The sequence below is a fragment of the Aotus nancymaae genome, unplaced genomic scaffold, assembly GCF_030222135.1.
Source record: "Aotus nancymaae isolate 86718 unplaced genomic scaffold, 86718_ANA_hifiasm-v0.15.2.pri h1tg000008l, whole genome shotgun sequence".
In the NCBI taxonomy this organism is placed as follows: domain Eukaryota; kingdom Metazoa; phylum Chordata; class Mammalia; order Primates; family Aotidae; genus Aotus; species Aotus nancymaae.
The window spans coordinates 35,160,406-35,187,752 of record NW_026988419.1 but is presented as its reverse complement, the minus strand read 5'-3'; the positions used below and the strand labels follow the sequence as shown (position 1 = coordinate 35,187,752).

General features: G+C 37.3%; 2 long non-coding RNA genes across 2 annotated transcripts; both read left to right on the top strand.

The window, feature by feature from the left end:
- The first annotated feature begins 2,936 nt into the window (after positions 1 to 2,936).
- On the top strand, positions 2,937 to 15,214 carry LOC105731480 (uncharacterized). Its single transcript, XR_001110746.2, has 3 exons — positions 2,937 to 3,015; positions 14,530 to 14,722; positions 14,865 to 15,214. It is a non-coding gene; the product is annotated as an uncharacterized LOC105731480 (long non-coding RNA).
- A 3,425-nt stretch (positions 15,215 to 18,639) lies between these two features.
- On the top strand, positions 18,640 to 27,000 carry LOC135273615 (uncharacterized). Its single transcript, XR_010341359.1, has 4 exons — positions 18,640 to 18,779; positions 19,184 to 19,245; positions 21,942 to 22,036; positions 26,742 to 27,000. It is a non-coding gene; the product is annotated as an uncharacterized LOC135273615 (long non-coding RNA).
- The last annotated feature ends 347 nt before the right edge of the window (positions 27,001 to 27,347 follow it).

The following is a 27,347-nucleotide window of genomic DNA, read 5'->3' as shown; positions in this document are numbered from 1 at the left end:
TGTAAATATCTCTCTGGTTAGTGCTAAGGAAATCTCTAAGTTAATATTAACAAATTCACCAAGTTAATGATTTTCAACCATATTATACCCAATTATCCATTACAAAAATATTTCTATGATGCCCAATATGGTAATCTTAAATGAAATTAACAGATAATACTTGTGCACATCATTGAAAGATCTATGATGTTGTAACTGTAAAATATAGGAAATATAAAAGAGAAGTATATGATGAGATACTATGTATGTAATCTGTAAATTCTCTGACACTACTACTGGATGGAAATACATACTGTAAGTTTAAATTGCCACTTAGGTGTAGAATTATCCCTCCTGAGAACCATTCCAGGAGTCAAGGAGTTTCCAATGGTCCAGAAATATGTCTATTTTATTCTTGTTATACATCAGTTCTAAACATGGCATTTGGCATGAAGTAAGTGCTCAATAAACTGTTATACAATGAATGTTGAGTGAGCAAAAGAAACAAAACAAAATTTTCTTCTGCTAGAATTTATCTTCTGGTTAGAATGTCAGGTCAGTTCAGTAACACAAAGTGAGGGTTCCTCGGTGCTCATGCATCCCAAACTGGGTGCGTGGTGAATGCTGTGGAGAACTTGAGGATACAGGCATCCACCTTAAGCAGCTGTGAGCTGAGAAGGACTGCTGTGGTCTCAGGTCATCCCAGCAGCGAGCCAGATATGCACCTCAACTGCACTCTGCTCAGCGCACTTCTGTGCCACGTGCAGGGCCAGGTGCGGGGGACAGATGGGTTAATAAGGCCCTGTGCTCCTGAAACTGTCCCTTGAGGGTGCCAACCTAAGAATGTGTCAGAAGCCCTTCAGGGATGGTTAAATGCATATTCTCAGGCCCCACCTCAGAGATTCTTATCTGCATTTTAACAAATTTCAGAGATAAATTTTGATGTAAGTGGTTCATGGGCCTCACTTTAAGAGACATCAAATAAGGTGGACAATAAACCCAAAATGTGCTCTTTGTGAGAATTTTCAATATTTGGGAAATGAATGGCAACCATGGATGAATGTTGAGAATTCTTCTGAAAGGAAATTTCTTACATTCATTTAATACATCAGGTGAATGCAAAAGATGAGAGCGTATGTTTTTAAGACTTCATTTATAAGACGGATGCTGTTTGTATGACATGATTGTTTTAGGATTCATGTGTTAGTAAAAATGGTCTTGATTATAGGGGGTGCAATTGTATGTGTTTTCTTTTGTTAGTATTACAGATGGAAAGGTAAATGGAAATACATTGAGAAGTATAAAATGGTATTATAAGACAGCTTTTAAGGTTTCTGATGTCTTGTAACACCATCTTATACTGAGATGATTTCTAGGATAAATAATCTCCTTAGGTTAATATTTTATTTTTATGTACCTTGTACCTTTTATATACCGTGTCTAAAATTTTTAACTGTAATCAAACTGTATGTCTAAAATACATACACAAGTTTATTGTCCACCTCATCTTTTGGATTCATCTGATTTATAAAATGAATGTAAAAAATTTCCTTTCAAAAGAATTCTCAACATTCACCCATGGCTGCCATTAATTCCCAAAATACTGAAAATTCTCATAAAGAAAACATTTAAAGTTTTTAACTATAATCAAATTTTAAACTGTAATGAAAATCAGAGTATATCTCATGACACATGTTTTTTTAGTAGCATATATCTGACGATATTTTAAATATAGGTAGCTACCTTAGTTACAGACAGAGAAACTTACATACCAAAGACTAATACAGGTTTTTTGACTGTGTATGTTTGAATTCATTTTTAAAAAGATAATTGAGTGAAAGCAGAATAAAAGACTTTCCAAGTTTTATTATGTATATTTAATAGCTCAACATAAGGGGGTGAATGGACAGTTACTCTGTAGATGAAGAGCCGTAGCTATGGCTAATTCCATTAAATCTTCCTCTAGGCAAGGGAACCCACCCCCACTGATGCCTTCACATACCCCCATGCCTCATCTTCAGGAAAACAAATCAACCAGTCAACCAAAATAATACTAATTTTGAGTTACTGATTATTATCATTACTTACAACCATATTCGAATTAATCACAAATTCACAAAAAGCAATCAATTCATAAGTCAATTAGTAGCTTTGTCTACATGATGTTAAACAAGGGTTTTATTAATATTTCTGAACTGAATGTTTTCTTTTTTTAAAAAAGACTAATTTCAGTGCTATGAATACCTAGCTTTTAAAAAATAAAATAATTTATAGCGCCACAAAGATGATAGCTTTCTTCTTTTAAAATTAGTCATTCTCTTAGCACATATAAACAGAATGATTGAGAAAACAAATGTTCAGTTTGTTGTCTTAAGCTTACAAATGAAAAAAAGGTTGTCTTTTTATTATTTGGAGGTTACCTATTTATTCTCTATCTTAATAACCTTAGTCCTATAGGTTATTAAGATAAACAGAGAACTAGATGAATCTTTAGTGGGATACATATTTACAGAAAGTTTTCTAAAATATGCTTTCTATGGGGGAAATCTTTCTGCTTAGATGTGCTATTTTGTCGGTGTAAATTCAATTGGGTAGAGAGTATTCTTAACAACTCCTGGTTTGTCCATTTGTTCAATTTGATTTCCTTATTTTTTATTTTATATATGACCACTGAAAAACTACAAGACAAAAATTTGGTTTAATTTTCATTTAGACCTTTTCCAAGGAGACTCAGTAATACAAGCGAGCAAAGGTCACATTTTAAAAGAAACTTCCTCTTTCTTATGTATTCTCAGAGTGTTGCCAACATTTATAAAGATGACCCAGCCCATGTTATATTCAAATAGAAAAATGATTATAAACATCAACATGTGTGGATTACCATGGACTTCCTGATGTTCACAGGATGTGTAATACTGAAGAAATGAGATGCTGTTACACACAGACAGGCACACACGAAGGACTGACGCAGAGCAGAGTCGCGAGCAGTGGACAGTTGTGTATGGGACTGACTCAAACGAAACTGATAAAGTGAAGGTGTGTGAAGGCTATGCCTGGTAAGATCGACCCATAGTTACACCAGATACAATAATAGGACACAGGCAAAGGTCCCTTCTGCCTCGTGTTGCACTGAGAGTCCAAGAAAGTTTGGCAAGTAGACCCTGAAGTCCTGTCCAGATAATCCAAAATCATCGCCCATGGAGCTTAATTCTGAATTTCCGCCCCAGACGAAACTCCGATTAAATTCAATGAGTGTTTCTCATTTTAGAAAGTTGTGCATGTGCATGCCATATTCTTTTCTTAGATAAAAACATACCCACAGCTCCTTCCATACAAAACGAAACTAAACACATTTAGAACACATGTAAGCCATTTCTCTATGGAAAAGGCCATTTGTGGTTAACACAGAAAGTATTTATGGTTTCACTGTTAATTGTGGTTTCTTTCTATTAGCCAAAAAAGGTAGCATTTTTCATGTTAGAAACAGTATGAAAGCAATAGCCTTTCTAAAAAGTATCTGCATTTTTCTGGGGCGTGAGGAAGTAACTGAATTTATGATATCTTCTAAACACCAAAGGAGTATATGCGACATAAAATTGTGTTTTCAATTTGAATAAGAGTTTATTCAGAATTGTCTTAATTGTACTTTTGTACATTTCCACAAGACAAGACTGTGTAATCAACATTGTATAATATTTAAGCCTTGGGCACATTTGATTTTTTATTCATATTTGTTATCTAAGAATAATAACGTTTATCTATGAATCAATGCTATTCTTGTAAATTAATTCCTTTCTTTTGAAAATTATTAATTTTACAATGTGCACATTTATAAATGTTGATTCATTTACTTAAATATGTTGGCTGACTTGCCTAATTCCTTCCCTCTGTCTTCCTCTTTCTCCCCTTTTTCTTTCTTCTTTCTTTCTCTTCTTCCCTCTCCTCCCCTCCCTCCCCTTCTCCCTGCCTCCCTTCCTTCCTTCCATTCTTCCTTCTTTCCTCCTTTTTGGATTAAAAATTGAAGAATCATTATATTATTGAAATGTTTTATATTACTAAGAGCATAATTTTAATTTTATACTGGATTTTGGCAAGGATTCTATAATGAGAGTGAGTGCATTCAAAAGGTTAATTACATGTAAAAACAGTCAGATTCATTAATTTGAATGTACTGTACATTTTCGGGGCCTATATGTTAATATTTTTTAATAACATTTCCACAAGTGCTGCATTTTAACATCTGAATGCATTATGTATATATTATTAGCAGAGGAAAAGAAGAGACAATTGTGATTATTAGGTCAATAACCAGAACACTTAGGAAGATTAATATATCAAGCAGTTTTTTGTAAGTACACCAGCTTTTATTACCTACAGGAAAGAATATATTTTCTAATTTTATTATTATGCAATTTGAAAAATTTTAGAAGAAGCAATATATAAATATTTGATTATATCTTATTAAATTCCATAAGAAAAAGAAGTCATCAACACATGACCCTAATTGCCTCTTTCTGAGTGTGAAAAACATTCTTTATGAAAATGCTTGGAAGTATAATTTATCAATTTAATCACATACATTTATGTATCTCTCCTGAGTGTATGTGAAATTGAGTCTAAATGAACATTTTATGATGTTAAATGCAGTTTTCCAAAGATCTACATTTCTTCGAAGATATGTAAAAGCCTGTTAATTTGGATAGATACTATTCTGTCCATATCTAAGGATTTACGAAATTTGAGTTTTAACTTAAAGACATCAAACAGATTTGTACATTTAAATTGGACCAGTATTAATTTTCAAAAATATCTAATAAAAAATGTAAAGGTTTTGGTATATATTTTGTCTCCTTTCTCTTACAAAAGGAAAATTAAACTTGAATATGTTGCTATGTATGAAATTTATTAACTATGATTAGCTTATATACCACATAACTTTCTGCCTCAAATATTATTACAATATATTTTATATAGTGTGTAATATTGAATATTAGTGTAGTAATATATTTTGACATATATAGATTTATGTATTTTTATACTTATTGATAATCATAGAATATGTTTTTCAGGTCTTTTTGTGATTTTTAGTTTGAAAATCATTAGCATTTTAAGTCGTAACATTCATAGAAGACAAATACTTCTCTGTGGAGTCTTTACAAAAAGGAATAAAACCTCAAACTAGAATTCATTCAACTTCATTTTAATAAATATGTTACATTTTATTTTTGTTGCTAACATCTGATGTAAATCATTTCTGAATCCAGGTAGTTATTTTTGCACAGCAAAGTAAAATGTCTTTTTTACTATTTTCATTTATATTCAAATATTAACATGAAGTAACTAAAGAACAAAACAGACTTTACTAATACATTGTATTTTCTTTAGTTGCAGGCAATAGGTGGTGAGAGTCAAATAGACGAAAAGTCCAAACAAAGGTTTTTCATTTCTTGCTGTTTACAAATACGCAAAAACAAGAATTCATAGTGTCCATATATTTCCTAGTCTTTAGTGTCACATTTTGTTCAGCAAAGGTTTCTTACCTTTCTTTCAGTGATGCCTTATTGAGAATCCTGAAATACTGCCGCTCGGGTCTTTCCTCTTCATCTGCTTGCACTGTGCATATCAGACTGTAGGGGGCACTCCTCAGCTACCACAAAGACTTGTGATGCTAAGTCCTTTCTGTGGTCTGAGATGTATTTAATACCCATTATTTTATCAAGGCAGTTAGTTTAAAGAGAATTCATAGTTTATCTTTAAACCATATATAGCCATAATTGAGTTAAAAAAAAAAACCCTCAGGTATCAAGAAGGTAGGCATTTGGATTCCCGGGGATGTTAATAAAAATTTACAAAACTGCATTGTACTTTGATAAACTAGTACTTTCAGAGCTTCCTTCTTTCTATTCTTTTCTTGGAGCTCAGAGTGGATTTTATAATACCCAGACTTTTATTACTATACCTCGAGCACTGTTGTCTCTTTGCCTTGAGGGCTCCTGGAGAGCAGAATGTAGAATGATCATGATTTACGTGTGGGAAGAGGAACCACAGAGTTTTTACATAGAATTACATGCCCTACACTGGAGCTTATAAGCAGCTTATCTTTAATGAGAGTGAAATATTGGATTTAAGATTGTGTGTGGCCTTCTCTACTCCCTTTCCTCCCTTTCTCTTCCCATCTCCGACAGAATCTACTTGGGTGGCAATTCTAAGAACCCCTTCCATAATAATGACATAGTCCTCTCACATGGCTGTACCTTCCAGGTTCACATCAACTGTGGGTGCAGCTGCCTTGGCTTTTTATAGATTTCCATAGTTACCTCTCAAAGAGACCAGTAGCATTAACTGGTCTAACACATTGGAGGTTGACTTTCCACATTCAGCCTCTTGCCTCTGCCAGCGCTTCTGTGTCCTGCTGTTACTATGGCTGTATTCTTCTCACCCCCTCTGAGACCAGTCCCTTCTCCTGGTCGGAGAGCCCCTTAATTCCTCTGGAGCCTGACGCTGGTTGCCACTTCAGCATTGCTTTGTCCTTTTCCTTATCATCAAACGTTCCCTTTCTCTGCTGTAATCTCTCCTTTCTCTCTTCACCCCACTTCTCCTGCAGCCTCTCCATTTCTCAATCCATTTTATTTTGTATTTATTTTTTTTTTTTTCGAGACTGGCTCTCACTGTGTTGCCCGGGTTGGTCTTGAATTCCTGAGCTCAAGGGATTCTCCCACCTCAGTCTCCCAAGAAGCTGGGACTACAGGCGTGCCCCTACTGCACATGGCCATTTTTCAGTCCATTTTAGAACAGAACCTCTTAAAGGGTTGTTCGTAGCTGATGTCCTAAGCTTTCCACCCCTCCTTCTTTCCTCTCCTGCTCCGTTGTTCTCTTCCTAAAATCAAGGACCTCCACGATGCTAAACCTAATAGTCAGTCCTCAGCCCTCATCTTTTATTTATTTATTTTTATTGCTGCCTCCTAGGTGATGACTTGGTCCTTATCTTAGTTGACATAGAAGCAGAATTTCTTTTTTCTCATAGGGGTTCACTCCCTCCTCTTTAAACGATTTCTTTCACATGGCTTCAGGTTGCCCTCCTCCCTCACCACCAGCTCTTGCTCCACTCCTTTCTTTGTTAGTTGTGTCTCAAACTAACTAACTTTTTCACAACTGAAAAGTAATTTCAGATCCAATTAGGATCTGAAATCCTAAAATTGTCAATCCTAATTATTTATTTCCAGATAGGACTACTTCCCTGAATTCCTGGCATGTGTATTTAACTTCTTTTTTTACTGGACATTGCTATTCGGATGTCCAATAGGCTTCTCAAACTCCATCCCAACCTCACAAAACAAGCCACTTCTTAACAATCCTTCCCGTCTTAGAAAAGGATTTTTTTCAGGATAAAACCTCAGTTTTAAGACAGTAGTCCAAGCCACTGTCATCATTTCCTGTGTCCATTTCTCTCCACTCCAATACATCCTGACATCAAATCCGTAGAGGTTAAATATCAGTTCTTTTTGGTCCCTTTCTCAAAACCCGCCAGTGGCTCTCCAGCACAGAGTGACGGCCACAGTGCTGTTAATGACCCCTGGGCTCTACTGGATCTGACCTCTGAGATACCTCTTAGCTTCTTCCCTTACTCTTTTCCCTGGCTCACTTCATGCCAGCCACATGTCCCACTTTGCACTTGCTTGATAATCCAGGAAAATCCCTGCCTCCAAGGGATTTGTTATTTTCTCTTCCTAGAGTGCTCCTTTCCCTGATACCTTTATGACTCACTTCCTCACTTGCATAATATCTTTCCCCAAAGTCACCTATGTACTGGGTAGGAGTTCCCTGACCACTCTTAAAAATAGCAGCCCTTGGCCAGGTGCAGTATCTCATGCCTGTAATCCCAGCACTTTGGAAGGCTGAGGCAGGTGGATTGCCTGAGATCAGGAGTTTGAGATAAGCCTGGCTAACACAGTGAAACCCTGTCTCTACTAAAAATGCAAAAAATATCCAGGTGAAGTGGTGCATGCCTGTAGTCCTAGCTACCTGGGAGGCTGAGGCAGGAGAATCGCCTGAACCCAGGAGGTAGAGGTTGCAGTGAGTGGAGATTCTGCCACTGCACTCCAGCCTGGGCAACAGAGCAAGACTCTGTTTTTTTTTTTTAAAAAAAAAGGCCAGGTGCAGTGGCCCAGCCTGTAATCCCAGCACTTTGGGGGGCCGAGGCGGGCGGATCACAAGGTCAAGAGATCGAGACCATCCTGGCCAACATGGTGAAACCCTGTCTCTACTAAAAGAATACAAAAGTTAGCTGGGCGTGGTGGTGCGCACCTGTAGTCCCAGCTACTTGGGAGGCTGAGGCAGGAGAATTGCTTGAACCCGGGAGGCAGAGGCTGCAGTGAACAGAGATCGCCTCACTGCACTCCAGCCTGGTGCCTGGCGACAGATCAAGACTCCATCAAAAAAAAAAAAAAAAAAAAAAGAGTAGCCCTGTCTAGTGGACCCTGCATTTCATGCAACTTTCTGGCTTTATTCTTTTCCATGGCGGTTATCACCCTCTGACTTGCCGTATCTCTCACCTGTGTTCATCTCTTGTCGCCATCCATGGGTACACTCCGAAGGGCAGGGGTTTTGTCTGTTGTGTCTGCTTTTGCTTCCCCAGTGCCCAGAGAGATAACTGACGTGCAGTAGGCTCTTCGTAATAGTTGCTGAATGAACAAATCCATTTTAGCATATCTTCTGTGAAAGGATGTATGTCCAAATTTGGAACTCGGCCAGGATTTGAATTGTATTTTGTCTTTTCTGTTTTAAAGCTTGCTTTCTGGTTTAAACTAGTTCCTCAAAGTGATGCTACTTTATCTTGTGTTCACAACCTTTGTTTTCTTCAACTGACTTTGAACACATTGGTCTTTTTGCCTTTAATCAATATTGGATGCAATAATTTTTATTAAAAAATTTTATTACAGCATTCAGACAGATTGTTGAAGACGAAGTAATTTTTAGAGGCTTCGCCATCCCCTCCCCTACTTTTTAATGGGATTAGGAATTTTCGGAGTTTTAGGAAGGTCAAACTTCATGAGGAATTTTTAGTTAAGGATATCTTTGGGTGTTTTCAAGGACTTCACTTTTGGTAAGATGGTAAAGCTCTCCTGACTTAAACTTTTTTGAGGAAAAATTGTTCTGTAAAAGGGTCCTACCTTTGGGGTATTTGGTGGAAGCAGTTGGTCACAGGCCAACTACTTGTTTTTCTTGCTCTTCTCTACCTTCTCCCAATACCCCATAACCTCAAAGTTATTGTGACCATATGGGATCACCTTTAACTATTTCATCTGTAAGAGTAACATGTTTAATTCTGTGCATCAAATTACACAAACAAATTGTGCTACCCTACCTAAGTAAATGTAGAAGAAGCTGTGGAAAAAGAAATCAATATTTGTTTAGATCAAGCATTGTGCTAGGCCTTTTTCATGTATCAACTTATTTAATTCTTTCTTTTTCTTTTCTTTTCCTTTTTTTTTTTTTTTTTTTTGAGACAGGACATAACACTATGGTCCAGGCTGGCATACAGTGGCGTGATCACGGCTCACGGCAGCCTTGACATCCCTGGCTCAAGCAATTTTCCCCACCTCAGCCTTCTGGATAGCTGGGACTACAGATGCATGCCACCATGCCAGGCAAATTTTTTATATTTTTAGTAGAGATGGAGTCTTGCCATGTTGCCCAGGCTGGTCTTGAACTCCTGCCTCAGCCTCCCAAAGTGCTGGGATTACAGGTGTGAGCCACCGCGCTCAACCTTAACACAACACATTACACAAAGAAATTCAAATTTGGAGAAATTGTATAAGCTTCCCAAGATCTTACATCCAGAAAATTGGAATACTGGGGCTCAGAGATTTGTCGGTTTTTTAAACTTGTGTTTAAGAAGCTACTTAATTTACTATAAACTCTGAAATGCTTTTTAGGCAATTTTCAGAAAGTATTATGGGTGTATCCTAAATTTACAGAAAGTATTACTGGTGTATCCTAAATTTTTAAACTTTCTTACATAGCTCTGTGAGATAATGATGATTATTTATTGTACTAGATCCTTTTGTGATCTTTTACAGACATTAGCTTTAATTTTTACAATAACCCCAAAACAATGGTGTTATCATTGTTGCTATTTTACGGATAAGAAAACTGAGGCTTATAGAAGTTAAGTAATTTTCCTGATGTTAAAGATGCTGATACCTGGGCTTCTATGTAGAACGATACATCAGATTTTTACATCTTTTACCCCCTCACCTTACTCATACATCTACTCAAATATCATCATATCAGAAGGGCCCTCTCTAACCAAGCTGTCTAGAGAGTTCTATCTCAAGATAGTGACCTCTTAGTTTGCTTGTTTTCTTTAAAACTCATTACCACCTAGACATTATATATTTATTTATTTGTTCTCTGCCTTTTCCAGCTAAAATATAAGCTATGTAGGAAAGTTGTCCATTTTTGCTCTCTGCTGTATCAGCAATGCTAGGATACACAATAGTAGACACATGATAAATACCTGTCAAATGAACATGAACAAGCATGGCACTGAAAATGTAGGTGGTAAAATCAGATTCATGTGGGTGAGTTGAAAAAAGGAGATAAAGGATTCTTTGAACAAAAGAGAGTACAATAGAGAGGACTAGAATGGAATAAAACAGTCAGATAAGAAAGATGGAAGACATGGGAGAATTTAGGTCTGCTTGAAAACAAACCTTGTGAGCACTGAAAGGAAAGTCATCCTTTTACATAAGGCAATGGAATTTCTGGAAGAAAGTAATACATAGTTTTTTCATCTAAGAAGACTAATAAAACTCTCAGTATCTGTGGTTTAGAAAAGTGAGATTTCAAAGTAAAGGAGTATTTAGAGTGTGGATTGATACTTTGTGGAATAAAGAAAAAAAAGAGACTATTTTGGGGGCTATTTATAGGAAGAAGTTTTGGTTGTAGAGTTAATCTGAGGATATGTCAACTACTAAAGAGTTGATATTTCTAATATTTTATACCTAAAGAAAATGGGACATTTCACTTAGTTTTTAAGCAGTTACAGAAAACGAATAGTTCATGGAAAATAAAGGAGGTTTGCTATTGACATATTGTTTTGAGAATTTTAGTGAACTACTTTGTTTATAAATTTTCCTTATATCTGTGGGGTGGGGGATAGATTTGAATTAAACACATCATGATAGCACAAAGCAGCCTTTGACTGTCAAAAGCTGGTGCCATCTTTTCTCACTCTCCCCATTCTGGGCTTTTCTATGTTCTTTTCTTAATCTTTTTTTTTCGTTTTGTTCTCTCTTCAAAGCGGTAACAATAAAAAATAATTATAATAAAAATGATAATAACTGTTAACATTTGAGTACTTTGTGCCAGGCACTATTCTAAGCACTTCACATTATTCAATGAATTTAATTCTCTTGTTAACTCTAAGAGGTAGGTGCAATTATTACACCCATTTTACAGAGGAAATTAGGATGCAGAGACAGCAAGTCACTTGCTAAACATCACATAGCTAGTGAGCGGCCCAGTGAGAATGACAAGCCCCAGAATGATGGTACTTAGTGGTTGCCCGGGTCCATACTCTTAACCACTAAGCTGCCTGGTTTTTTTCCTGATAACATTATATTTACATTGAGCTTTTAACCTTTGTGAAATGCTGTTACGTACACCAATTTTCTATTTTCTTACCCCGCCGTGGCTTGCCACTGACATTACTCAGCTCCTGCACAACAACTAGATGACACTTGGCATGAAGGAGCTTTCCTGCCTTGGCTCTCTAGGCACAAGCCATCAAGAAGTCTTTGAATGATTAAATGATCATTATTATTTGATCATTTAGCAGAGAAACATCAATCAGAGCCCTTGGCAAAGGCAGCTTTCGGGAGAAGTGTTTTAATTTTTGTTGATAGAACTTAAGCTGATAGAAAGATGTATACATGAAGTCCAAGTATTAAAACCCAGGTCCTTTATGGTAGGGAGAGGTGCAGTAGGGGCTCCATGTGCCCTTTTTAAGGAGCTGAGAAATCCTGAATGTACTGGGTGCATTGTGGAAGAGTAGAAGAAATACAGCACTTAAAAATTAATAAAAGAGAAGAGAATAACTAAATCAAAGTTCTTAAAAAACGTCAGGGAATATATTTCAGAATATATTTCAGAGAATAGTGGAAAATTTGGAAATTTAAATGAATAAATGTGAAGAAGAAAATATATAATTAATCACAGCTAATCATCCACCCATCCATCCATCTATACATCCATCCATACAGTCACATTCTATACACTTGGCAACTGGAGATTAAAAAGGAAAACAATTAATCGATCAGGAAAGGCATTGCAGGCATCCTGTGAATCATTTACTTTAACAGAATTAAAAGGACATTTCTTTTATTGGAAATAAAGTTTTCAATATTGTTATAACTTAATATACAGGGACACTATCCCACATACATTACCTCATCGTCAGTCTTCTTGTTTAATATCAAACATGGGGCTCTTTCTATGCCTCATGTTCAATATTAAGAGAATGCACTGGCTGTGAGAACTGACGTGCACAAATTTAGGTCATGTTTGAGGGGGAGAATGATGACCCAACCTTTATAGATATATACTTATGACTGCTGAGACTATAATCTCTACTCCCTGAAAGTTGTATATATGGTTTGGTCTATGTTGGGAACTTGTCCATAGACAGGTAGATTTATTTTCCCTTAAGCCCTCCATAGTTGTGAAGAATCATTTAGGAATATGTAAAGACAATTGTGAAATTAATGCACTGTGAAAGGCATTTGATAATAGTGAAATTAAAATTAAAGTTACCTCTCCCTGGTGCTAAGAGCAACTTACCAACAGAACTTTGTATGTCTTACGGATCCATCGTGTGGTATTAACTGAATATTTGTTGAAAGTTTGGCTATAAAAATGAGATACTTTCCTGTGTAAGAACAAGCATTCACGCATTCCATGTCTTTTAGACTGGAAGCATGCATTTTGCAATCCTCAGCGTTACCTCTGCCTTTGTCATACCATTTTCTTTTGCACATATACACCATTCTTTGCCTGTTACGTAACAGATGTGTTTCTCAGCTCCTTTCTCGTGAAGTGGTAGAGTTAGGCCATATTTCTGAAGTTGAGCTTGAGTTTATCCTTACAGAGTTGTTTCTTCTTTTTTGACTATAGTTTTTTCCAGGACAGCATGACTTGGCAGGTATCTGGGAGTGTCCCAAGGTCTATAGCCTTCTGTATTGTGACAAGCCTACATTGTGTACGAAGAGGCACACCTGTAGCCCAAGGCCTCTGTGTTGTTGATCTTCATTTCATTTGCATTAATTGTTCGGATGAAGGGGGGAGTATTTTTATTTTGTTTTTTGTTTTTGCCCTCATATGCCTAAGACTACAGACTTTTGGTTTTCTATGCATTACAGAACAATAATAGAGGCTTGCGCTATATGACACCATGACAGCATGACTTCAAAATGACATTTTTCTTCCATTTAGGAAAAATGTCAATTGCCTTTTGTGGCTCTTCTTCTGAATCCCATTGTGTGAAAGAATAGTGACTCTGTTATAAGGCCATTAAGGATAAAGAAAAGAAAAGCTCCTGAAGTAGATTGCCTTATTTAATATGATATAACACTGAAATTTAGGTAGGAGAAGAAAACAAATGTAAAATGGTACCTAGAATAACATGGGGCAGGAGAGAGAGAAAACTCTTTCCCAACAGGAGGCAATTAAGTGTTTGCTGTATACTATGGGTCCCACTGAACTTTTGACACTTTTCCAAAGGGGAAGGCGGAAGGAGGAATATAAATGGCTACCGAAGCTAGTGGGTGGCTTTGGAATGGGCATCTCATGTGGTCTCAATTTAGCAACACTGTAATAAACCAATGAATAGCTATGACATTTTTGGAGGGTTGGAGAAGTGCAACATAGAAATACAAAACACTTTGGAAGCAAAATCACCATTCATCCCAGACATGGAGAGGTGCTAGTCTGACAGAGCCTGTATCTTCCAGTGATACCCAGACTGTAGGCTGAAGATGGGTTTGCCATGGTTAAAATCAGTACTCCAAGACTTGCATGTTTAAAATGGAAAAAAGACTGGTGGTTGGAAACCTCATTTTTCTTTGTTACTGTTTTTGAAACATCAGGACATCAGCTTGTCTCTTGGGACTGTGCCCAGGAGGTCTAATTTTGCTGAAGGATCCAGTAAAGTCTTTGGAGTTAGTTTAGTATTCTAAATTAGTTATATTTTGATTTTACTTGGATTTGTGGAAAAACTAAAAAAGTCAACATCTAAGAGAGGCAATTCCAGGTTCTTCCTACCTCCCCTGAAATTGTATTTTGGTTGTTATGTTGAACACACAAAAGTAAAAAATATCTCTCTGAAAATGTTCATGCAGCACAAGCAGTTCTTCTTTGAGAACTAACTCATATTCCCTTGGGCTGAATGGCGTAATTTCATTCCTAGAAGTATAATAGGAATTTCCTTCTCCTGTTCAGCGATTAGAATGTTGAGATAAATCCTTTCCTTATTGTCTCCATGGAGTGTAGGTACCTGGAATACACTACAGATGTTTTTTTGGTATCACCAGTGGAATCAAAGAAAATGGGGAATGAAAGAGAGGAAACAGAATTAGAGATTCAAGCTACAACCACAATCGGTGAAGACTGAAACTCATGAATCAGAGAAAGTCAAGAGATGGTCTGGATCCAGGAAATAGAAACTGGAAGTCAAAGTAGAGAAGTGAGTCAGAATCAAAATGGCAATGAACATGAACTAGAAATGGAGATAAATGAAGGTTTATAAAAGCGAGCGAACAGAAATAGATATGCTTTACTAGGTAGATGTGAATGGACTTTGACTTACCTTATTATCTTTCTGACAGAAAAAGGACCAATGACTTCTGGCTGTGGTTTCAGGAGACAGAGGCCCAAAGACCATGCAGTCTGCAGCTACACACCATTACCCCAGAGGCAGAGGTTCTAGAATGCTGCAGAGCTTTGATTTTGGAAAGGATGACTATGTTGTGAATCCTTATACTTTCTGTAAATTACATCACCATTCCTTGATCCATGCCATTCGGAAATATGTATTGCAAATTTAATTTGGTTAATTCACAAGTCTATTTTTTACCTGTTCAATTTAATATCGTTCAGATTTGCCAACAAGTGATATGCCAGTTTCCTGCCAGACTACTCAAGGCAAAATGTGAATCATCAGTGGCTAAATGGCTTTTCTTGACATTGAATAAACTTCCAATTTCCTATTTAGCAATGATGCATGTATATAACTGACCTTAATAGGAAAATAAGGTCTTTCTACACTTTATCTAACTCAGGTCTTCACATAATTCTGCTCCATTGTGGACATTTGTGTGTGTCAGTATTGCTTGCTTTATATGGATGTACATATGCATACTATGATATGAACACATGTAAATTTACATATAAAATGCCTACAAATATGTGGAATAAAATGACAAAACTTTTAGCTTGCTGTTTTGCTTTATATTAATTTATGTGTCCAAGGCATAAGCAGTTTTCAAGCAGAGTTTACTTAATTATTTTGACAGTTCTTTTAAGTGGGTAATAGTATTCTCATTTTCCAGTAGAAGAAACAGATTTTAAGAGAGTAAATAATGTTTTGTAAACTCTGATTCAAACTAAGTCTGGTCATGCCAAAGCTCATGCTCACTTCCACTGTCTCACATTGCTGACTTCATTTTTTATTCTCGTTGAAAACATGGATTACTTGCTTTACTATTGGAACCTATAGACCCTGAATCTAATTATTAAATTTATTTCCATAATACATTCACTATATTTCTAATATCCAGGACTGATTAGAGTGGAGAAAATTCTGAAGGTAAACTTTTCATGCCAGGTTTATCTTCCAAAAGAATTTTCAAAATATATAGACAATACATACTAGAAATATATGCCTTTGGATCCTAAAACTGCTGAATGTTTTTCTTGATAACCACATCAAAGGTAGTTGTTGAGGTTTAGAAAGACAAAAATATTCCTTGGAAAAACAAAAGAAAATTAGCAAGAATTGGTACAAACACAAACACCACAAGAAAACCTTTATAACTATATGCCCTTAAGTATATGTTAATAAATTTAGCAACAAAAATATATAGTGCTTCATGATGTGACTCATTAACAATGAATTTAAGTAGATGGTGGTAGAATATGATGCACTCACATTGGTTACAGTAAATGTGCGAGTGTAGCCTTTCTTTTAGACCAAGTATTAGGGAAGAAAATTGCATACTTGATGTCTGGTGGTTTCTAGAATGCTGTTTTTGTTTACGGGTTGGGCAGATGCCAGTGGTTTCAACAAAATAAGAATAGAAATCATACATTATTATGGAGTTATTTTAAAACAACAGATGCAAGGGAGGTCAGAGAATGTTTTTGTGACCGTTCGACATAAAAATGGAACCAGACTCTGAAATTTTTAGGGGCTTAATTTTATATAAATTAAGTGTTTATAAATACTTAATTTTATATAAATGTTTCCTTTGATGCATATATTATGGAGAAATATCAGATTATTGGAATTTTTGATCTGAAGGTTAATTGAAAACCGAATAGATTTTTTTTCCTAGATGTAAAACCTAGGAGGTTGTTGATTTCAGTGAAGCTAGCATAATGTTAAAATCTGTACATCTTTTCTTACTTTTTTGAACTTTTTTTCCCCTTAGTGCTAATCTCACTAAATCTGTAGATGACATTTCAATTTTATAGAAGCAGCTCCTTAACTCATTTTAACTATGACTGGGTGAGACCTTCTGAGTATTTGGTGATATGTGCACATTTCATCATCACAAGCACTGAGATAAAGTAGTTGTACCCTGTGAAAAAGGATTAGTCACAAAAATTATTTCCAACATGGTATACATTGAAAAGGACAACTTTATGGGAAAAATTTATGAAACGTAAGTGGTTAAGAGCTGTTCATAAACTGATGACTCTGGCCACCAGCAGGTCTCTCATGGAATGGTGGGATACCTTGTATGTATCTTATGGTCCAAACAATGGGTTACTGACCTGGTGGTGTCTTGAGAAGCCATTGCCCAAGTTTTTAATTCATTTCTCAATTAATCTACTTACTGTAATGGTTGCCTTCCAGTGATGATAAAGGTTAAAATATAGCATGTAATTTTTATCTTTTGGAAGGATTTCCAAATGTGTGTAGTTATTGCAATTTATCTTTTTCTCTCATTTGTAACACCGTTTCTGAACCATTATGTTGTCTTCCTCAACTCCTTTAACAAATACAACATTTAAAATTTGATTTGTCATAGTTTGATTGCTCAATATTACTTCTAACTGTTCTATGTATTTCCTGGTTGGGTCATCCTGGTGAATGGGATGATTTTTCCCCCTCTGAAATCTGCTGTGTCTCCTTGACTTATCTGTGGATAAGTCAGCAAATGGCAGTGCTGTCCTATCTAATTGGTTAAGGCCAAGCCAGGGTGTTCGTGCCTTAATTCATTCCAGCCCACTCCCCCAAACTACCAGAGTGATTGTCCTTAAAACAGAAACCCAATCAAACCATTGATTTCATTAAAAGTCTTCAATAGGCTTTAGAATAAAATATAAATTCTTTTCCATAGGGTATAAAATCTTCATCACCTGGCTTGTAACACTGGGCTCATCTCTAGCAGTCTGAAGAACTGGCATTGACTGCTCTGAGCTACCATAGGACCAAAGCTATCCTCTTTGTGCCACAGGGACCTGCATTGATGCAACTGCTTAGCAGTCTCCACCAAGGTGAAAACAGAACTCTTCTCTCTCTGGAGTTACTCTCAGTGAGAGGTATGTGCAGGTGGTTTTCTTGGGCCCTGGCATGCTATAGAGCTTATGAAGTTCCTTCGTTTAATCACAGAATTCTCCCTTTCCCTTGTGCACACATGCCACCCCATTTGCTGAGTCTAGATGGGCTCAAGTACTCACCACGATGCCTTACCTGCAGCCTTTCCTTTCCTCTGACATGCACCTTCACTAGTGAACATGTACCCTTCCAGACTCTTGTCCATATAATACATTCTCTCAGAGATGCTACAATCCTTGCTCAGGATTTTGACTTCCCCTTGGACAAGCAGATAAATCTAAACACCAATTAAGAGACAGTACAAGTTGCTTTTTCTACTTGGAAGCTCTTCAACTACCATATGAATCAGTGGATGCAAAACAGGGTATTTGGAGAAAGGAGTGCACCTACCACCACATGCTGCTGCATAATTCCCTTACATCACGCAACACATTGCTTTAAACTTGTCTCCTCTCTTTCTTCCCCAATGAGCTGTAAACTCTTTGAGGGCAAGAGAATTATATCAGATTCATTTTTTTGTATTTCTGAGCATGATAATAATTGTATTTGGAGGTAATGAATATTGACAGAAATATTGAACTGCATCAATATGTTAATGACCAGAGCAGGGTGGATTACAGGGGTGGATTCAAGGTAGAGGGAGAGTTCTCTACCTCTGGGAATGATTCTTCAAGGCATTTGCTAGTTCTTTTTTTTTTTTTTTTTTTCAGAACAAAGTGAAAAAATAATTTCTGTGGTGCAGATCCATTCTTGGAGGTCAGAGTGTGCACAAAAGTTTGTTATATTTGTTCCCATTCTATATAGGACCTGCTCAGTGGCAATAAATGTTGGCGTTCTTGGAAACACTGTTTGCCTGAGAATTCTTCTGTCTGTCTTTGTTGCTTTGGCCATATTATGTTAAGGAGATGACTGGATTTACCAACATGGGCATGACTGGATTTACTAAATCTCTCATCAGGTAAGAAATCTATATTTGGTGTATATTTGATCATGAAAGATTAATAATGTGTTATGGCAGCAAATGTAGATTAATGATCCTTTTTAAAAAGATTAGTTATGTTGATGTCAGAGATGAGCATATATGTGATGAGATGGCATGTATATATGCCATGCCTTTGTCTTTATGCAAGAATGAGTTTGTTAATAATCTTACCAGAAATACAAGTGCAGTACAATTAAAAATCAGTTGACAGAAACATAAATAATGGCATAATTAAAAATAAACACTAAGTTTACATTTTTAAAACGTATAGGTCACATTACATGTAGAAAAACATGAACAAATAGATATGATTAATTCATTGGTTATAATCATTTCCAGTCAATTAGCTTACAAATTCCAGATTCTTTTTTGTTTCACAGCATAATATGATGTGAATAAATACCTGCTTTTCAGAATGCACTGCGGATATTGGCCTAAAGATGTAAGCATCTCTCTATAATTTGTGTGCTGTATTTTGCTACCCATATAATTTTACTTTGATAAATAACACATGATACAGTTGGCCTTACTGGCTGACCACCCCAAAGAAGATGTCTAAAAGACTCTATAATATTTGCAGAGGAGTTGGGTCAGTAACCACAAGACAATGACTATTCCAAAGCAAATAAACAAGCAGAAGGCGAGTGGTGGTTATAGTCTGTGAAGAATAGGCAAGTCAATCTACAGATGATAGAAAGTAGAGAATAAGGAGTAGGAAGGCCCATTCAGCTCTAGAATAAGTCTTCAGAAGGGAGGGAGTGCTCCGCCTACTGTGCCTGCCTTCTTTCTTAACAGAAATCTTTCTTTCATTTAAGGTTTAAATGAAAGGTTAAAGCAGGAGGATCTCTTGAGGCCAGGAGTTTAAGAACAGCCTGGGCAACATAGCAAGACCCCCATTTCTACTAAAGAAAAAAAAAGGCCTGGCACCGTGGCTCACGCCTGTACTCCTAGCACTTTGGGAAGCCGGGGCGGGTGGATCGTAAGGTTAGGAATTCAAGACCAACCTGGCCAACATCGTGAAACCTCCATCTCTACTAAAAATACAAAAATTAGCTGGGTGTGGTGGCAGACACCTGTAGTCCCAGCTGTTCAGGCTGAGGCAGGGGAATCGCTTGAGCCCAGGAGGTGGAGGTTGCAGTGAGCCAAAATTGTGCCATTGTACTCCAGCTTGGATGACAGAGCAAGACTCTGATTCCAAAAAAAAAGAAAAAAGAAAAAGAAAAAGTAGCTGGGCATGGTGGTACAAGCCTGCAGTCCCAGCTACTACTTGGGAGGCTGAGGCAGAAAGATCAAATCAGCTCAGGAGTTCAAGGCTACCATGAGCTATGATCATGCCACTGCATTCCAGCATAGGTGACAGAGAGAGCCCCTGTCTCAAAAAAAAAAAAAAAAATTAAAGACAGATGACAGATTTAAAGTCAGAATGTGAAAAAGAACAAGAAGTTGGATAGCTTTCCACTCAAATCCTTGTTTTCCCAGTTTCTAGCTCTTTGGCCTTCGGTCTGTTCTCTCTATGCCTCAATTTGCTTATCTGCAAAATGAGATGATACCTAAATTTCAGAGTTGAAGGGTAAAATCAGGTAACATAGGTGAAAGTACCCAGCACAGAACCTGTCATTGAATAGGCAGTCTACCAGTGTTAGTTTTCTTGCCTCCCCCCGTTCACCCATGCATCTTTCTACCCACTGTACTTTTATTGAGTGATAACTTGGCCAGGCCCTTGGAAACTACAGGAATATAGTTTCCAACTAGCTCTTATAGTTCTTATTGTTGTAAATACTAAGCTCCTAAGAGACACTTTATATTTTTTAGCCAAACAAATGTGTGCAGCATTCCAAACAGGAGCACAAACTCTTACAACCTAAAGCTTTGCATATGGCAACTGCTTCATTTTCATCGTCCTCCTCACTCTTCCCTTTGACTTCTCCTAACTTTGTATTGAGAACTCTTTCCTAAGCTCACCTCTTCTATTGGTCTTTTTAGACTAACTCCACTTAAATCAGTGAGTGCAGTCATTTTGACAATATGGTCAGGATAGTTTATTCCATAAGGAGCAATAGCCCACACTCTTGTTCATTAACCTTCCAGAGAACCTACTTACACGTCATCACTTCCTATATGATCTCCAAAGAAATTAAAGGAGGATTTAACAATCAACCATGAATACTTAAGGTTTGCTGTGTTTCAAACATGTGGTCTGATACAAGCTGCTGAAAATTTGATGGGCTTCAACATAAGAAATGTGGTTTTCTAACATTTAAAAGGTCATAAAAAGGAGATGAGGTAGGAAAAATAAGAGGAGCTTATGTAAATCCATGGAGTTGGTCAATAGAAGCACAGCTGGAGTAGCAATGAAAACAGTGATGAGGCATACAAACACAAGGCCAGTTCTGTCCTTGGAGACACATGCATAGCCATCAAAAGGCAGAATTTCCCTAGTAAGCAAATGTGACAACAGGCAAAACAAGCATGAAACTGACAGCTGATTAAGGAATCTATTGGATAAAGCTCTTTGAAATATTCAGATAACTGAATTATTCTCTAAATAAACCTATAAGAGATTTGAGACAAAAAATTAGGCAGTAGGAAGGAAAGAAAAGGAAAGTCAACATATTTTAGCAATAAAGGAGTAGTTAAAATATTTTCTAAATTGCTGCTGTTTATATTTACATTACACATATTTTGACTAATAAGAAGCAGGTTTAATCTAGTATTATTGCAGTTGAACATTTTATTATCTGGTAGCATCATTTAAAAAGCATGTAACAGTGAGTTACATTAGATTATATTATCTGGTAGCATCAATTTAAAAGCATATATAGTGAGTTATATTAGAATACATAGTATATGAAATTTAGTTCTACAAAATCTATTTGATTTTTTCAAATTGGTGAGAATATGTAGCAACAGCAATGTGTTTTGGGGGGCTGAGGTAGGATTATCATTCTTAGATTGGAATTTTTTTTTTAAAGATGGAGTCTTGCTCTATTGCCCAGACTAGAGTGCAGTGGCACAATGTCAACTCACTGCAACCTCTGACTCCTGGGTTCAAGTGATTCTTCTGTCTCAGCCTCCCAAATAGCTGGGATTACAGGCGTGCACCACCATGCCCAACTAGTTTTTCTTTTTTTTTTTCAGGGGTGGTGTTTTGCCATGTTGGCCAGGCTGGTCTTGAACTCCTGGACTCAAGGGATCCACCTGCCTCAGCCTTGCAAAGTGCTGGGATTACAGGGGTGAGCCACTGCACCAGGCCTGGATTCGACTTTTAATATAGCAGGCCTCACATTTGCTTGACTTTGAAAGGATGTTTAAGAGAGATACATAGCAGCCAGGGCCTCATTTATTCGCTTATGTTTCCTTATTTCTTGGAAGTTGTTGATTGATTTAAGACCTGAAGTTGGTCCATGAGAGCCAATTCTGTCATGTTAATAGCTGGGACATGATTTACCTTCTGACCCTTTGTCTTCCCTAGAGCCCAACATGTCTTCGTTTCCTAGACTTTTTGTGATTCAAACCAGACAACGTTTGACTCAGAAAATTGCTTAATTAACACAGAAATACTGGTCAAATTGACCAATGCTGCTTTTCTGAGTGTTTTCAACATATTGAATTCATCTTATATGTGTTTGTTGCAGTTTGAGCTTGGGGCAAACACAGTTCTCCATTATTCACTTCCATAACCTTACTTAGGTAAAACCCCTTTGGCATCATCTTTCATTTCTTTTTCTGAAGGAAGGTTGAGGTCATGTGTGGTCTCTGGTTAAAGCTACTTACAGGACCCTAACTTTTTTTTTGTGACAAGGTCTTTCTCTGTTGACCAGGATGCAGTGCAGTGGCCCAATCATAGCTCACTATAGCCTCAAACTACTAGGCTGAAGCAATCCTTCTGCCTCAGTCTCTCTAGTAGCTGGGATTACAGGTGCACACCATCACAGCCAGCTAATTTTTCTTATTTTTGTGGAGATGGGTGTCTCACTATGTTTCCCAGGCTGTTTTCAAACTCCTGGCCTCAATCAATCCTCCTGCCTCGGTCTCCCAAAGTGTTGGCATTATAGGCATGAGCCACTGTGCCTGACCAACCTTAATGTTTATACTTTCCTCCTGGATACTGTCTTGTTGCTAAGGTCAGAATGTTATCTACATAGCTCTTCTATTACTTCTTACCTGTTTCTAATTTTTGGTTGTATGACCTCATTATCTGTCTTTCTTGTTTGTGGTTGCTACTTTATCAGCAAGTTCACTCCTTTAAATTCATGTCTATGTTACACAAGTCTACCCTATTAGTTAAGATCACTTGGTTCAATGGTAAACAAGACATACCTGTTGCTCTCAAGGAATTTACAATCTAATAAGGGAGAACGAAAGGTAGGTAGAGTGTTATATATGTGATAAGGTTCCACAGCTATTGTAAACACAGGGTTGGAACACATGCACGGGTGCAAGAATGAGCACAAATTGATGCCATTACTAGCTGTGAGAAGATGAACTAAGTCAAACAGATTCTTCCTCCCCACCAGGAATTTAACCAGGAATACTGAATTAGTCAATTAGAAGCAGGCATTTAATCAGAAGGGTCATAAAAAAGATAAGCATTCAGGATCATCAGGAGCTAGCAGATAATATAGGAAAACAAAGGATACCAGCCAATGTATGGAGAAATACAGAATGAGGAGATTCAAAAGCACCATAAGGGACCACTGCAGCTCCTCCTAAAAGAAGGACTGGAACGGCTGTTGGGATGGAGGGCACGTGGGGAAGGAAGAGTCTCACTGAGGCTTTCCAATTCATGTATCTTGGAGACTTTTATATTTTTCAATATATGTTTTATCCAGTGAAAAATCAGCTGAATGTAACGGTGTGCACAACTGTAATCCCAGCTACTAGAGAGACTGAGGTGGAAGGATTGCTTGAGCCTAGTAGTTTGAGGCTACAGGGAGCTATGATTGGATGAGAGGATGAGATAGGTGGTAATAGGATGTAGCAATTATCAGCATTATGTCCAGAATGATATGCCTATGTTGTGTCACCTTTGGAAAGCTAACTGACCATTCTAATTCTCAAGTTCTCTATATTCTATAGGAAACAATAATCGTCCTCAACTGTTAAGGTTATTTTAAGGATTAGATGAGATAATCCATGTAAAATTCTTAGCATAATTTCTTGTGTATACATTCTGAAAAATGTTAGCAATTTTTTTTTTGCTTCAGTATACTAAAAGGCATAGTAAACTGGTGTTTCTTTCAAACTGTGGGATGTAATCATGAGTACGTAATACAATACATTTAGGGAAGAATAACCAACAATCTAAGCAAAGATATAGAAAAGGGAATGTAAGAAACACTTTCTATAGTAAAGGAATGATTTGCAAAAACTTTTTTCAGGTGCACATGTCTGCGTGTTTATATATAACCAAGCACATAATAATTTGGAGACCACTGTATTATATGAGTGACAGATGGATAATAGATTAGATCATGATATATGCAGTTAGCTGGCTTTCCAATTCTAGCTCTGAGAGGGGGACATTAGTCTATACATTAGTGAGACCTAGGTCATGTGCAGGGTTTCTCCCAACTTTCATGTCTACACGTGTGTATGTGAACGCAGTTATCTATAACTCTGCGCCCCTTGCTGTAAGTTTCCTCGGATCCTAGTGATTGCACTTTCTTCTACTTGAAGAATTTTGATATTTCTGCTGGGATTCCTCCTGGGACAAATCTTTATGATATCTTTTAGATAAAGAAATAATAGTAGATATACTGAAGAGTGTCTATTCCTGTTCCTTTGATAATATGTGCATACAATAATATGATGGACATCAATAGTTTCCCTAAAATTTCAAACCAAGCACAACATTATTGTTTTATCACAGCAAAATATAGGCAAGTGCAGATGTAAGTGATTTAGATAAAAGATTAACCAAGTACCTGTAGTCAAATAAAATACGTGTTGATAAAAACAGAGATCCTGAGATAAGGTAAGCTGAAGATAAGAGGAAATGTGTAAATTGTTTTGTTTTCTTTTTTTTTTTAAAGAGAAAGAGAGAGAGAGAATAGGAAGGAGGAAAAAGGAAGAGAAAGAGAGAGAGAGAGAATGGGGAGGAGGGAGAAGGAAAAGAAAGAGGGAGAGAGAATGGAAATATTGCTTTCTTGCCCAGGATAGAATGCAATTTAGTAATGGGTATTGAAAACCTCTTTTATACTGATAATTATACTTAATGATGTAGTCAGGAAGGAATAAGGGAAGAAGATAACAAACAAACAGCCAACCAATATTTAATTTAAACCTATGAAATGCTATGCGATTACTGAGGAGTGATTTACTTCCAATTATATAGTCACCTTTGGAATAGGTGTGAGGTGGTAATGTATGTTTTGTGTATTTGAAGTGGAGAGTTCTATAAATGTTTATTAAGTTTACTTGTTCCGGGTCTGAGTTCAAGTTCTGAATATCCTTGTTAATTTTCTATCTCGTTGATCTATAGAATCGTTAGCTCTTCTTGTTGCATTAATCCTTTTGCCGTTATGTAATGTCATTCCTCACCTCTTTTGATCTTTGTTGCTTTAAAGTCTACTTTATCAGAGGTGAGAATTGCATCTCCTGCTTTTTGTTTGTTAGTTTATTTTTACTCTCTGTTTGATTGGTAAATCTTCCTCCTTCTCTCTGAGTCTTTGTGTATTGTTGCATGTAAGATGGGCCCGGATGCAGCATACCGATGGGTTTTGGCTTTTTATCCAATTGAAATATATATAAGTTTAATACCGGCGTTTGATGCTAGCTGGCTGTTTTGCCCATTAGTTGATGTAAATTTTTTATTGTGTTAAAGTTCTTTGCTTTTTGATATATTTTTGGAAAGGCTGATATTGGTTGTTCCTTTATATGTATAGTGCTTCTTTCAGAAGCTCTTGTAAAGCAGGCCTGGTGGTGGTGAACTCTCTAAGTACTTGTTTGTTCGCAAAAGATTTAATTTTTCCTTCGCTCATAAAGCTTAGTTTGGCTGGATAGGAAATTCTGGGTTGAAAGTTCTTTTCTTTAAGGATGTTAAATATTGGTCCCCACTCTTTTCTGGCTTGTAGGGTTTCTGCTGAGAGATCTGCTGTAAGTCTGATAGGTTTCCCTTTATGGGTAACCTGACCTTTCTCTCTGGCTGCCCTTAGTATTTTCTCCTTCATTTCAACCCTAATAAATCTGGCGATTATGTGCCTTGGGGTTGGTCTTCTTGAAGAATATCTTTGTGGTGTTCTCTGTATTACCTGGAGTTGAATATTACCCTGCCTTGCCAGGTTGGGAAAATTTTCCTGAATGATATCCTGAAGAGTATTTTCCAACTTGGATTCATTCTCTTCATCACATTCAGGTACACCTATCAAACGTAAATTAGGTCTTTTCACATAGTCCCATATTTCCTGGAGACTTTGCTCATTCCTTTTCATCCTTTTTTCTGCATTCTTGTCTTCTCGTTTCATTTCACTGAGCTGGTCCTCGACTTCTGATATCCTTCCTTCTGCTTGATCAATTCGACTGTTTAAACTTGTGCATGCTTCGCGAAGTTCTCGTGTTGTGTTTTTCAGCTCCATCAATTCACTTATATTCTTCTCTAAATTGTCCATTCTCGTTAACATTTCGTCAAACCTTTTTTCAAGGTTCTTAGTTTCTTTGCATTGGGTTAGAACAAGTTCTTTTAATTCACAGAAGTTTCTTATCACCCACGTTTTGAAACCTGCTTCTGTTATTGGAACACACGTGTAATCTATTAAGCCTTGTTCCGTTACTGATGAGGAATTGCAATCCCCTGTAGAGGGAGAGGCATTCTGATTTTGAGTATTCTCTACCTTTTTACGCTGGTTTCTTCCCTTCATTATATATTTGTCCGTCTGTCGTCTTTATAATTACTGACTTTCTAACTGGGTCTCTGACGTCCAACTTGTTGATTCCCAGAGCCGAAATCTGAGCAATCCACTGAGCCGGCCAAAACAGCAGTGTTAAGATTGATGGTGCTTTTCTGCCCGGGAATCTCCGGACTCTGCACCAAGAACTGGCGTGCTAAGGCACCAGCAAAACCGCCACGCCGGCCACAAGAGTCGCCCTGGCGACCCGTGGAGCTTCTCCACTGGGAATCTCCTGATCCGTGAGCAACTAATATTCGTCTGAAAGTGTGGCGTCCTCTCGTTCTTTGCGCTTTCACTGGGAGGTACGTGCCCGAGCTGCTAATCATCGGCCATCTTGGATCTCTCTCCTTTCAATTGTTTTGTTTTCAAGACTGGGTCTCACTCTGTCACCCAGGTTGGGGTGCAGTGGTGCAATCTTGGCTCACTGCAACCTCTGCTTTCCAGGCTCAAGCGATCCTCCCACCTCAGCCTCCCAAATGGCTGGGGCCACAGGTGCACATCACCATGCCTGCCTAATTTTTGTATTTTTGGGGTAGAGATGGGGTTTTGCCATGTTGACCAGGCTGGTCTCAAACTCCTGAGCTCAGGCGATCCACCAGCCTCAGCCTCCCAAAGTGCTGGGATTATAGGAGTGAGCTACTAAACCTGGCGGAAA